The following is a 14483-nucleotide window of genomic DNA, read 5'->3' as shown; positions in this document are numbered from 1 at the left end:
AGCTGCTGAAGGCAGGGGAAAAGCCAGGCAGGTTGAAAAATGAGAACAGGAAGCTTGGTCTGTACAAAAAACTGTATCACCTCCCACCTTCCTATTGTCTTGCTCCTTCCAGGTGTGCTGTGAGGGACTGTCCTGGGGAAGGTGTATCATTTGCTCTGATTTGTCTTTTACTCTGAGAGCACAAAGGAGAAAATATTTATTAAACACAGTGTTCTCAAAGACTCTGTCACTTCGTTCACACACAACTCTTTGGACTATATTTGTACTGTATTGTTTCGCTTATCTTTTTCTTAGTGTATTGGTTTAGATCTGTATGGGATGGGTTTACTTGAAAGACAAATAAAGGACTTGCACTACCAGGAATTCTGTCGCTGGGGGTCTTCTCTGTGCTTTCTCAACTGGATGAGCTACTTATACATAGCTTCAGTTCAAGAACTAAAAATAGCAGGCTCTTATTTAAAGGATTGTGGTTTCTCTGTCTCTTTCCTCCCCTCAAAGTGACTGCACTCAGATAAACTCCATGAAGTGGCTGGGAACTGGCACAAATGCCAACATATTGCTCTTCACTTGTAGCTGAAAGTGCAGTTGTTGCCTTTGTCGTCAACAAACCCTGAATGCAGCCTAAGAACACAGCTATGAAATCTGACATGATGTTCTCTGGCCTCCACTGTCACTTCGCCAGATCATCTCTGAAAAACTGATTAAAAGTGCACCACACTGAGCAACAATGGATGATATACTAGTCGCTAATGCTGCATGCACTGCCAGTGCCTCCAGCAAAAGCTCTGGGCTACATTTGTTTATTATATTTTCTTTCCTTCCTTTTGTGGTTAAAAAAGGAGGGGATTAAAGATTTTGCTGATACAGATCTAAAACAACACACTCACACAGAGAAAGAGAAACAATAAATAAACACACAGTACTAAGGCAATTGGACTGATCCTGTGCCCTTTGAAGTAAATGACAAAACCATCCATGGTAATAGGGATCAGTAATAATACCACACTGAAGGGTCGATACAATGCCCAGTGAAGTCAGCAATGCCCATGTGAGTTCAATGGGTGCAGTGGCCTCAGTTCAGCAGTCCATGCCTATTGACTTTAAATGGGATTTATGCATTAAATGCTTTGCTGAACTGGGCCTGTGTCAAGGCCAGAAATATAGTTCATGGAACGCTTAACTGTTCCTCTCTCTACATGCCAGCCGAAAATTCTAGTAGCTTTCCAGTGCCCCTTGGTGTAATATCCAGAGGACCACAGTGAATTAAACGCTTGTCTTTTTCCTGTTTTACTCTGCTGCTTGGAGATTAAGGGATCACTAATGGCAAGTACTTAAAATAAAATGAAATAATTCTTCACACTGGTCCAAATCTTTATCCTATTGAAGCTTATGGCACAATTGGCCATTGACTTTAATGGGATCAGGATTTGGTCTGCATCAGTTCACAAAGTCAAATACTGTAGCTGGAATTCCGAAGGGAGTTGATAAGTGTGTGCCCTATAACAGCATTTGTCGCTTGTTAACGCTATTACACTCAGCCCAAGGTCTATGATCGGAAGAGGAACAAAGACAGATGGTGAAAGAGAGAAGAGCAAGATAAATACAAGTAAACTAAAATACCTAAGTAGCACATACCTGAAGTGCCCCAAGAGCAAAGTAGAGACGGAACTGAGTCTCAGAGAGTAATGATTCCATCCCTGATTCTCACTTTGCTCCAAGGAGAGATGTAATAGCTGTCAGCCCTTTATCTTATGTCCCTCCCTCCCCTGCCCAGGTGTATCTGGAAAGCCATGACCTTTCCCTAAATAAATAAATAAATAAGAAATGATGATAACACTTGCTACAGTAATATAAAATTAACCAAACCCCATGCTTCAGAGTGTCATTTGACCTCTGCAGAGGATGAGAAGGAATTTGCCAGGACCAGCATTGCATGATTGTTATAAGGCAGCATTGCAATAAAGGGTATTCAGCTTTCTTCTGAAGCTCCATCTATAGGTCACTGGAGGAGACGGCTTACCAGAGATGGGGGACTCTTGGTCCAATCTGATACTTTATCGTTGACCAATGCTATGTTCCTATTTAATACTGGAATTTAATTCCTGTCCTCATTCATAAAGCTAAAAGGAAATCAGTAATTAGGTCTTAACATTCATTCATTCTCTACCTTTTAGGCACCACACATAGTGTAGGGTCAAATGACTGAAACCACTATTGGTTTGGTCAAATGAACAAAAATAAGAGCCAGCCAGTTAGCCACATGCCTAAAGTCACTCACTGCATTAAGCAACTAAAGGAAAAAATGGTTTTGTAGTTGACTTGTGTTCTGTACAGAGATGTTAACTTCTTGTATGGCATTTCCATATTTCTTCTTATTACTATGTTATTTGTATTACATCAGCTGACCCGGCGCGACCCAACCTGCTACTTACTGTACAAACATACTGAGAGCTTACTATCAGACAGACAAAGGGTAGGAGGGGAAACAGAGCGAAAATCATGGAATTGCCCAAAATCATGAAGCAAGTCACTAAAGCAGCAAGAAATAAACCCAGGTCTTCTGACTCCCAGTGCAGTCAGTGATGCTGCCTCCCCAGTTAAATTCAATACATACAGTCTCCTCTCATACCCCTCTTGATCTTGGCAATATGAGCTCAGCTGATGACATTGTCACAGTTAAGGACATCTGTACCTCCATTTCCTACCTATGGTCCAGCAAGGGCACTCACTCTAGGCACCTCATCTCTCTCCCTCCTGACCGTGGTATTGCCAGGCTGCACAGCTTCCTGCCTACCCTGTGATATTGCCACAAAAAAAAAAAAAAAAACCAGACAGCCTAAGCAAGGCTGCTTCATTTCTCCCCTTTGAGAGTGTACGCCATGTCGTTGTCACAAATAAGTTACCACACAGCTCTTTCTGAGCAAGCACATTTATTCTTAACTTTAAAGCACTGCAGCGAAAAACAATAAAAGAACCTATACGCTAGTCAATAAGCTTATGAACACTCACCCCCTCATGCCAGCCAGGGCTCTGGTTGGTGATCTGTCCTTCAAAGCCCACACAAGATTTTGTGGCACACAAAGTGGGAGTGGACTAATACAATTTTTAGATGCCACAAAGTTGGGAGGAATTGCCAGTACAGAGATGGACTACAATATCATACAAAAAGATTTGGATGACCTTGAGAACTAGAATAATAGAAATGGGATGAAATTTAATAGTGCAAAGTGCAAGGTCATGCATTTAGGGCCTAAGAGTTTTTGCTAGAAGCTGGCACTTTACAAGCTGGATGAGACAGAGGCGGAGAAAGTCCTGAGTCTATTGTTCAATCACAGGGTGACTAATAGTCACTGATGTGACGTGGTCATGAAAAAGACTAATGTAATCCTAGAAAGTATTAGGCGAGGTATTTCCAGTGGAGATAGGGAACTGTTATCCCCATCATACAAGGCACTGGGGAGTCCTAATTTGGAATACTGTGTGCAAGTCTTGAATCCCATGTTGAAAAAAAGATGAATTCAAACTGGAAATGGTGAAGTGAAGAGCTGCTAGGATGATCAGAGGAATGGAGAACCTGCCTTATGTGAGGAGACTTAAAGAGCTTGACTGATTTAGTCTAACAAAATGAAAATGGAGAGGGTGGGAATATGATTGCTCTCTTTAAAAACATAAGAGGGCTAAACACCAGGTAGGAAGAAGAATTGTTAAGGGCCAATGCAGGCAAAAAAAATAAATGGATATAAACTGGCCATCTACAAGTTTAGGGTTCAATTAGATTAAAGTTGCTAGCCATCAGAGGAGTGCTGGTCTGGAGCAGCCTTCCAAGTGGAGTAGTGGGAGCAAAAATTGTAACTTGTTCCAAGACTCAGGCTGATAAGTTTATGGAGGGAATGGTATGATGAGATTGCAAATAATGGCATGTAACCCATCCACGACTGCTATTAGTAAATATCTCCAACAGCCAGAGATGGGACACTAGATGGGGAGGACTCTGAGTTGCTACAGAGAATTCTTTCCCAGATGTTTGTATGGTGGGTCTGGCCCACATTCTCAGGATCTACTTGATCACCATATTGGGGTCAGGAAGGAATTTTTCCCCAGGTCAGATTGGCAGAGACTCTAGGGAGTTTTCACCGTCCTCTGAAGCACGGGGCTCAGGTCACTTTTGGTTTGTACCAAAGTAAATGGTGGATTCTCTGGAACCTGACATCTTTAAAGTATGATTTGAGGACTTCAGTAACTCAGCCAAAGGATATGCGCCTGCTACGGGAGTGGATGGGTGGACGGGAGTGCACTGTGGCCTGCAGTGTGCAGGAGGTCAGACTAGATGATCATGATGGTTCCTTCTGACCTTAAAGGCTATGAGGCAAAGTTCAACACAGCTTCAGCTCAAAAAAGCCCCCAAATGTTATGGGGCCTCAGTGGGCCAAACATCTTCAAGACCTTCCCTAATTATTGAGCCCCCTCTTGGACCACAAGTCCTATCCATTTGTTGGATCAGAAAGAACGTTTTAAATCTAACTTTGTCTGCTGGTCCCTGGAGAATCCAGTTTGAACCAGTATATGTGAGCCTCTCTCCTGGTGGTGGTAGCTCTCTGAAGGTATTACAGCCTGAGTAAATTTGCCCAACCAGCCGCCACTGTTCTTAGTTCTTAGTTCCTGGAGGGCTGTGGTTCCCCTCCCATATGGAAATACATACAATCCCTCAATAGTACATAAATATTTGCATTTTTAATACACTGAATGCCTAAGTTACATAAACTTCATTCAATACGGTTTGACCAGGATATTACAGACTGTCATAGCTGTCACAGGCATTTCTTCAGTCCCAAGGCTGCTCTAAAGTCTGCCAGCTGACCAGGGGCCACATCACTAGCTAGGGACTGCCCAACTGCAGTAGTAAGCTCAGTGCAAGGAGGCGAGAACAAATTGGAGAGAAGCGGGCCTGGAGTATGCTGTGTATGACTCAAAAACTGAGCCTTAGCTCCAGTGATGACACTATAAAGACATTGGCTAAAACTGAAAGAAAAAAGAATATTGGTCCTTAATCAGAAATTTCTAGAAAGGACCCAGATTTTCCTACCGGTATTTTCATGAGCAAATTTCCATATTTGATGGCATCAAGTAAAAATGCTTTACAGATGCATAATGCAGCGGGGCTCAGTGAGTCTGTGAGAACAGCAGATGGCTTGTATACATCTGAGGAGGTTTTTAATATTAAACAAATAAATGAAGATTGGAGAGGAGTGTCTCTCATGCATCTTGTTAGATGGTTAATCAGGCAGAAGAGCCATCCCAAATTTTAATTGCCTCAGGTTTTTTTAGCACTCCTATCTAATTTTAAATTGCCTAAATGATTCACTTTAGTTTTTCTTGTCTACTTTAGAAGCCTCAGTAGCTAGATGATAATTTAGCAATAAATTCTACAGTGCCTACAGAATGAGACAACTATCAAAAACACTGGTAGCAGTTACGCTATGGGATGGTGTTTATTTTTAATTACTTTTCAAATAATTAATCGTCCATCTGTCTGAGTCATATTCTTCAATATGCCTTATATTACAGCCATGAGTAAAAAATATTCCTTGACTACATGGCAAGCTCATTCAGAGAATAAGCTGTGATAAAGGTGAAACTAATGATGTCTGCTAGTAATCTGAAGATTACAGTACAACTAATATAAGTGTACATGAAAAATGCAGGGACACCCTTTCAGTTCCTATGTGCTGAACAAAGCCACCAACTGCAACTTTTAAGGTAGTTTTTCCCCAAATAGCTTTTCTCAGTGTAAACCCCAAGCCTGAAGGCATTGAGCAGGCATTCTCTAATTCGTCAGCCTGATGATTAATCCGAGCAAAGCTCAGCCTAGTGCCATGAATAGCACTAAGTAAACTGATATTTGTGACTTCAGAATGTACGCTCCAGATTGGTCAGCAAAGAAGCTTCTTGGGTGAATAGTCAATTCTAATGAAATGCATGGAAGACTTACTGCCATGCTTTTATGGACAGAAGCAGTCCATAACTGGGTTGGATGTCCAAATAGAAAAGGACAGTTCAGGGGTCACATTATAGAAACCTGACAGTTCAGCTTCTTTACAGTTTGGCTGAGACTGAAGATAGCGAAAAGGGGGTTAAAAGCTATTAAAGAGGGAGGTGCTGAAGATCAGCAATGCTGACAAACACCTAGTAGTGGGAGAGGAAGAAAACAATATTATTCTTGACTGCAAAGTCTAATTTCTAATTAAAACCACAGCCAGATGTACACTTCACTCTGGCAATGAGGGCAGGGGGAAGAATGAGCTGTGTTTGGTTCATTGTTGCTAGGCAGATGCACAATTAGCATACAGTTCAGAAGTTTCTGGAATTGGGTATGGTAGTTTTGGGTATGCTCAGTAGGTTCCCAGTAACTGGACTCGGACTTCATGAAGGCAGATAGTCAGGCAGTTGCTTTACAAAAGGCCATGTGCACTGTGTGAGTTAGGAGAAGTTGAGCCCCCCGGAGCAGAAAGCTGGCTGTTTTCCCCTTAACTCTGAAGCATTTTGCAGCAGATTAATGATATTGTTAACCCTTCAACAGGGAAGTCCTGGCCGTGTTAATTATAGAAAAGGGAAATTGGGAGGGAAAATTAATTTAGCTTATTTTAATTGCATACTTTGCATGTTTGATGTCAGCCAAGCTGTCTTAGTTACAGAGTCTCACCTAGTATGATTCACTAACTTTTCTCTTATTTAAATGTGATGATGGGGAATGAGTCACTTATATTTTGCGCTTCTCAGTTTATATTTTTCTTGTAACAGGATTTTTTTATTTAAATACTTAAACTGAGTGGCTGGTGACTTAATTAGTTAAAAGTGATCTCAGCAGAGGAGGAGGAAGAGTCTGCATGGATTCCAATCAGAGATTTCTACAAGCAAATGGAGGGAAGATTTGTTGCAGTGCTTTTGACTCAGCCAACTATATAGATTTTAGTGATCAAAGACTGTAACTGAGACTCAGGTGAACTCAGTGTAAGCTTTTGGGGTCTCCGAGTTACTTCTCACTGTGTTTTTGTGAGAGGACTGAACTGTTTAGATTTAATTTGTTTTCTTTGTTTATATTTATGTACAACTGAAGATAATGTGGATTATAAAGTAGCCAAATTATGCTGCAGAAAGTAAGTTATTATTATTGTTGTAAATGGGAATCAGGTCCACTGTTTGCAGAGCTATGGGAGCTAGTTACATTGCTTAAGCCTGGTTGACACCTAACACTTAGGTAGACCTAGCTACGTTGCTCAAGGCTCTGAAAAATTTTGCACCCTGAGTACCATAGGCAAGTCAACTAAACGGCTGGTGTAGATGAGGGAAGGATTCTTCCATTGACCTAGCTGCCGCTCCTTGGAAAGATGTATTACTTTCCTCTATGGAAAAACCCCTTCAAGTGTCTCTACTATGGTGCAACAGTAATTATTAATTCTCAGTTGATTGAAGAAATTTTCTCAGTTCACTGCAGAAATGAAATGCCATTCTCCTGCCTCAAGATATGAGTAAATGCCATCAGTATCAAAAGGAGTTTCTCATAAACTGTGGTGGAATTCTAGAACCCATGAATGTGTGCCATTCCAACATTTGTAGTACTATGGGCAATGAATACTTTAATGAAACACAGAACTATGAAATGTAGAAAAGGTCCACACAGAGGACCTGAAAGAAGTTCTTAAATAATTATGAGTGCTATTCTTCACTCTGTGTGTGCAATGTCTTCTTTAGCCTTAGTGAGAGTTAAGCATCCACATCAAAGGTGAAAGAAGCCCTATCTATTTACTGCAATGATTTTGCCTTTTCTGGGGCTCTTTTCCATTCTTTGAAGAAATAATTTAGTTACTGGTATGACCCACTGCTGTAACATCCCTTCTCCCTCCTCTTGAAAGCTGAGCCATTCCACTTCAATTCAGCAATTTCAAAAGGAAACCACCTTTAAAAGAAAAAAGAAAAAGCAAAAGATTTCTTGTTCCATTAGGATTTCCTTTCCTGACAAGACTCTGGTCAGTTTCACACTGCTCTGTCTGTGTATAGAGGGGAGAAGAGACTTCAGACAGTAAAATCCAAGCAATTCTGAAATGGCCAACTGAGAGAACTTGGTTTTTCTCTTACATCTACCCGTTTGTTCAACCACAAAGGAGGAAGTCAAGTAAAGAATAATTAAGGCTGAACAGCTGGCAACATTTCCTAAGTCTGTGGATTATAAATTGTGAAACAGTCTCACGAAGGACGTGATGGAAGCCACATTGCTCAAGAAATTTAAAACTAGACAGAGCATTTGTGTATATTGTTATGAGAGTGCCCTGCGTATGTAAATAGTTGATAAATATGGTGCCAGTAGATGGTGCTCAAGAATGCATAGCATAGTTCCTTGGTTTTGCAGAATCAATAAAACTTTGTATGTGTGTAATTCTGTTTATTGTTGTTATTGTCTCCTTTCAGCTCCTGGTGACCAGAGCAGGCTAAGGGAGCAGACGGTTGTGGTGGTTTAGAAACACCAATAAAGCACTGAAGGAAAGAATGGAAAGGTGGAGGGGACTGATTAGACTGGCCAAAGCCATGAAGGCTCATTAACATTAATTTAGTTGGGGGTTGGTCCCGCTTTGAGCAGGGGGTTGGACTAGATGACCTCCTGAGGTCCCTTCCACCGCTGGTATTCTATGATTCTATGAACTGGTCTCCAGACCCTTCTCAAACTGTTCAAGTGAGAACTGTGTAAAGCTAGAGGCTCAGTCAGGAGTAGTTATTGTCTGGACTGGTGTTATCTGAATTTATATAAGATTTAATCCATTTTAAGTGAAATTGCAATTAAAATATACTATATTTTTCAAATACACTAGAATGTTTTCCCCTTAAAGTGGGTTTAAAAACAATAGTTCTCATGCTACAGCTGTAGTGTAACAATCTCACTTCTCTTTCAACCAAGCCACTGTTCAAAATGAGTCCAGCTTCACTGCTTACTTGACTCAGCTCTCTTGGTGTAAAAATCAAATTGAGCTGATCATGCAGAGGAGGGAGATGGCCTATTCAAAAATCTCAGCCTCTCACTTATTCCTTAGGGGATCCCCCCCCCGGCCCTCAAAAAGATACAATTGTTGATAGTTAAAGAATATGAGACACAAAGAAGAGCACTAAATCAAGTTCATACTAGAGTTTTGTCCCCAGGTACAGGGCAAAATCTTACCCAAGGCAGGTGCACTGGAGATGAAGAGGACACAGGCAGCCTCTCCTGCCCCCGATTGTTCTCTGCCCAAAATGAGCACCCAGTGCTCGCTAGTTCTCCACTTGTGCTTCGCTACCTCAGGGATGTGGTATCTGGTGGTTTAGAGATATGGCTCCTTTGTGCATAAACTTCTGTTGGCAGCAGGCACTTGAGGAGGAGAAATTGACACAGCACCTTTCTGAAGGCTCAAGCAGTCCAGACTCCAGATTAGTCCAGCAACAGTCAGGATTTGCTCCCCCAGGGAGAAGACCAGCAGCCAGATCTCAACCCTGTAGATCTGTGGAGATTCACTGATGGCCAGGTCATCATGCCAGCTCATGGCTTCCTTGCTACTGTACCTGATTCCTGGACAGCATGGCTCCACTACAGCTGTGTTGCTGAGATTTATTGAATTAGTGGACCTCTGTAAAGGACATGTAGTGTGCTGGGGAGAGGGGGGGTGTAGAGTGGGCTGGCAGAGACGTAATGCGGTCTCAGCCAGCAGTTCTCAACCAGAGGTCTGGGGCATCCTGGAAAGTGCAATTCCAGTTTCAGGGAATCTGCCAAAATAAACCAGAGAGCAGGACTAGCGTTAGACTCACTGGGGCCCACAGCTGAACTTATCTTATATCTTATATAGTTGCTTATCTTATAAGCAACTTATCTTCGCAGGGCCCCCTGTGGTGTGGGGCCCTGGGCAATTGCCTTTCTGGCTACCCTCTAACGCCGGCCCTGGCTTTTAATCTACTGGATATGCAGAAAAACAGCTGGTGTGGCACTCGTGGACCATGGACTGTTTATGGCATGTTGTGGGAGGGGGGTGCTCAGAAAAAAAAAAAAGATTAAGACCCCCTGCTCTAGGCTGTATCACCTTTATAGTGTAGTTTTTGCTAGGATCTGATGAGTGCCCCTCCCCATTCCCAAAGACTCTCCTCAGCCCTATGCACAGAGCCCAAATCCATAGAGGCTGCTCCAAGGGGTCTAGTGTAATGTGGATAGTTTTATGAGGAGAGCTGATACCATATTCTCCCATTGGGAGAAGTGAAAAATAGGCCCAAATCAACAGAAATAATTCTCCATCCCAAATTATGTTTTGCTTAGCTTGACTATTTTAAACAATTAAACCTTTGGTAAGGCAGCTCTTTTTATGGATAACTAGGCCATATTCAGTCCTGTGAGTTTGCCTTTAAACTATTATTTGTAGTGGGGCCCTGTGATGGGGAGGTAGACCCCATCCCTAGGCTAGCAGAAAGAGTTCATCCTTTTGGCCTAGGAAGGGCCACAGATGGGTGCAATCAGTGCAGACACTCAGGAGGGAGCATGTGACTGTAGAGCATGTGACTGCCTGTGAGGACTGTATAAAGCCACGCTCTAGGCTACCCTGAGAGAGATTAGAGTCTAGAAAGACCTTGGCATTTTGGTTTCCATGGAGACTGGCAGGAGGACAGCTGTCTCAGAATAGAGCCGTGCCCAAAGGCCTGGGTTGAGCTTAATGGGCTGGGACAAGAATGCAGGAGTAAGACTAGTGAGCGACCTGGCAAGTGAGACGGTGGAAAGCCTGATGCAAGAATGACTGTGAACCTCTGGGAAAGGACTGGAAAAAGCTAGTGAACAGGAGCAAGGCTAAAAAGGACTTGAGGAAACTGGTTACAAGAATGAGGGGTTGAGTATACTTTTGTTCCATAACAGTGGAAAGGAAACATTGAGAAATTCAGCATTGTGTTTTCAGCTTCATGGAGTTGGTCCCTGAAAAAAGGGAAACTGAGGCATGGCACTGAATGCAGAAGGGAAGGTATGGCATTTAGAGATCCCAGCTGAGGTGGAGGAGTATTATAGTATGTCCTACACATAGGGCTTGCTTTCACTACCAGGGAGATTGATGCTGCTAAAATTGATGCAGCGTGTATTGATTCAGCAGGTCTAGTGAAGACCCACTAAATCGACGGAAGAGCACTCTCCAGAAAACTCCGGCACTCCAGCTCACCGAGAAGAGTAAGGTAAGTCGACTGGAGTGCATCTCCTGTCGACGCAGTGCAGTGAAGACACCGCGGTAAGTCAGCCTAAGCTATGTCAACTCCAACTACGTTATTCAGGAGCATAACTTCGGTCGACTTACCCCAGTAGTAGAGACAAGCCTGTAGTAAGAGAAAGCTGCTATCCCAAATATCTTGCAGTCTAAACTCATAAGAGAGACAGAGGGGGAGAATGGGGATAACACTTTCTTAATACAGCTGAGAAACAGACAGAGATTAAGTGACTTTCCCTAGGGCACACAAGAATTTTGTGGCAGAGCTGGGAGTTGCACTCAGGAGATCTGAGTTCCAGACCAGTGCCTTACCTCTAACCCCGTCCTCTCTCTCTTTCTAGCTCAATTTGTGTGTTTTTTCTAACTTTTTGCTGCACACACAGACTTTTTACAATTTATTTTTGCTTTACAAATATGGTATAAAATTGTATAATATATGAAATCCAGTTTCTGCTACATAAAACACAGTGAAATGTCATATACTCCATAGAACCTTAAAAATGGGAAGCTTCTATTGTTCCCCAGAAGTGCATATTCTCATGCTAATTTTACTCATCCAATTGCATTTAATGATTAATGCTATGATTACTCTTGCTTAGAAATTACTGTGTTACATCCTTTTGTACTTGCTTTCTTTTTTCACACAGAGAAGGCTTTGGGTGTGAATAAAAAATGGTTTTATTGTTCTTCCAACAACTACAAAGGAAAAGGAAATTGACTTTTTAAAATTAAGTTTGGCACAAACTCCTGCTTTATGCACCACTTTCAAATGTTGATGGATATTTTCATGCAGTTTGAAACTTTTTGGATGAAAGCGTTTTACAGTTTTAGCTGCATAGGGATACGCAAGGAAAACTGGTTGCAGAAATGTATTTTGTGTTGTGGAACAGAACTGAATTGGGTGAGGGAAAGTGGAAAGCCAGAGCAAAATCCACCCTCTATTAAGGACCCCTGTGCAAGCTACTATCCACCACTGAACAAGCAAACCAATAACTGCTGGAATAGAAAACAAACAATCCTTAAGATCTGAGACCAAAAAACATAGAAGCCTGTAGAAGCAGGATGAGGACTGTATTTAAGACTACGGCTACTGAGACATCCCCACTGTCTACCCTTGCTGCACCTCTTTTTTCCCCTCTGCACACTTGAGAGAGAAGATAGACATAGGATTGGAGACATTCTCTCAGAGCAGAAGAACATGTGTCATGCTGAACCTTACTAGCTCTCAGGAATGGCCTCCACTCACACTTAGGAAGAAGCACAACAGCTTTGTGCAACCTGCTGCCTCAACATTCCTGCATGAGGGAAAATTTCACTACGGAGAACAGTCAACCTACCTGCCCTATTACTTTCTGTCCCATGCAGTCGTGACCATGTGGGTCTCTCGCAGTATAGCTGCTATAGTCCCTGAGGCCAGGGTGGGAGAATATGCTGGAAACACAGCTCCTTCCCGGAATATATCTGTGTGCCCTTTTCCTTCCCAATCACCTTCCTGTTGCTCTGTGCGAAGATGGGAACATGTCACCCTATATGTTAAGTAATGTGTTAAATTCTCAGCTAGACATGCCAAATGCCTAATATACACTGAATCCACAATCTTATTCAGTCCCTCTTGTACTTAAATAACATACCATAGTACTATAACTATCCTATTCAAACACTAATCTTTGGTGTGAACCAGAAAGTTCTCAAATTTCAAAATGGTCCAATACAAACACACTACACATGTTAAAACCATTTATAAAATCTTGCTTTCAAAGGCATTGAAATATAATGTGTAATAGACAGAATTGCAGTGGTGATGGTAAGATCAATTTTCAAAATAGTGGGCCAGATTCTGTTCTCCATTAGTCATCTCCTCCAGACAGCTGTATCGGGCCCTATGTCTCTGCCCTCTCTCCACCCCCCACAGATATTCTGAAATGTTTTAACCATATTTCAATAATGCAAATAGTGAGGTCTTTAAAATTGATCTATTAAAACATGCACTAAATAATTAAGAACCTACATTACAGATTAGAAGTTTTATATTAAAAAACATATTTGTGTGGGGGCAGGGAGGGGTGCTAGCTACTTTTGAAGTCTTGCGGGTTGTTTCCGTTAGAAGGAGAAATTGATGGAAACCTGTTTATTTACAAATGTGCACAAAGTGGTCTTTCCCTGAAAACAATAGGCATCAAATATGAGGAGGCAATTTCTTTGCTAACAGTTCCTAGCCTCTTTCCAGCTAGCTCTCTGTCCAAAAAAGCGCTCTCTGGCATTCTCTCACAGCCACATTACCAGTGCTTCTTTTGTTCTCTCCAGAGCAGTATCAATCTGCCCATGCCCCTCCATCAATTCTGAAACACACTATAACTGTACTTCAATAATGCAAATAATAAGGTATTTAAAACTGAGCTATTATATACATTAAGTAATTAAGAAGGAACCCTATAGATTGGAAGATATATATATTTTAAAAAATTACCTCTTTTCCTGAGCAGTTAGCCATTTCAAGGTCTTGCAGATTGTTTCCATTAGGAAGAGAAATTGATGACATAATCTGGGATTTCTTACATGAAATCCTGTTTATTTACAAAGAATGTGCATAAAGTCTTATTTCTGTGAACACAAGGAATCAAACAACAGGAGACAGTTTCTTTGCTCACAGTTCTAGCCTCTTTCCAGTTAGCACTCTCTTGGCTTTCTCTCAGGGCTATCTTACCAGTGCTTCTCTTCTGGTCTCCTGGTTTTCTGCTGCCTCTGGCTGATTCTGCCTCACAGACACCCACGGCTCCACCAAAATATACACAGCCCCTAAGCCCGCAATCCCCAGTCAAAAGCCCTCAGACCTCAAGAATCAGCTCCTACTCCATCCTTGCCATACTGATCTGTGATTTGGGTAGTCGCTTTTATTGTTTCAACTATCACTAAACAAAGGGGCATTTAATTCCTCTTTCATTGAGCCTGAATGACAGGCAGCTATCATGCTCACCAGCTTCAATGAGGTTTGTGACTGCCCATAAAGACACACTCTCTGGGAACCACACAAAGTCCACCGTAACTGTATTAATTTTTCAGGGCTGTGATTAATTATTAGAAACAAATTCTCTGCCCTGCTCTGCCAGAGAGCTGAAAAGAGAGCAGAGACTGATGGAAGACCCCAACTCAAATTACCACAGGTGTGGGACAGTCCCCATCGGAAGGGCAGCCAGAATAGTCTGTACCACCCTCTTCTGCCCCTGTCAAGGGTAA

This window comes from Lepidochelys olivacea (genome assembly GCF_965140295.1).
Source record: "Lepidochelys olivacea isolate rLepOli2 genome assembly, chromosome: 2".
Classification (NCBI taxonomy): domain Eukaryota; kingdom Metazoa; phylum Chordata; order Testudines; family Cheloniidae; genus Lepidochelys; species Lepidochelys olivacea.
This window is presented reverse-complemented; position numbering follows the sequence as displayed.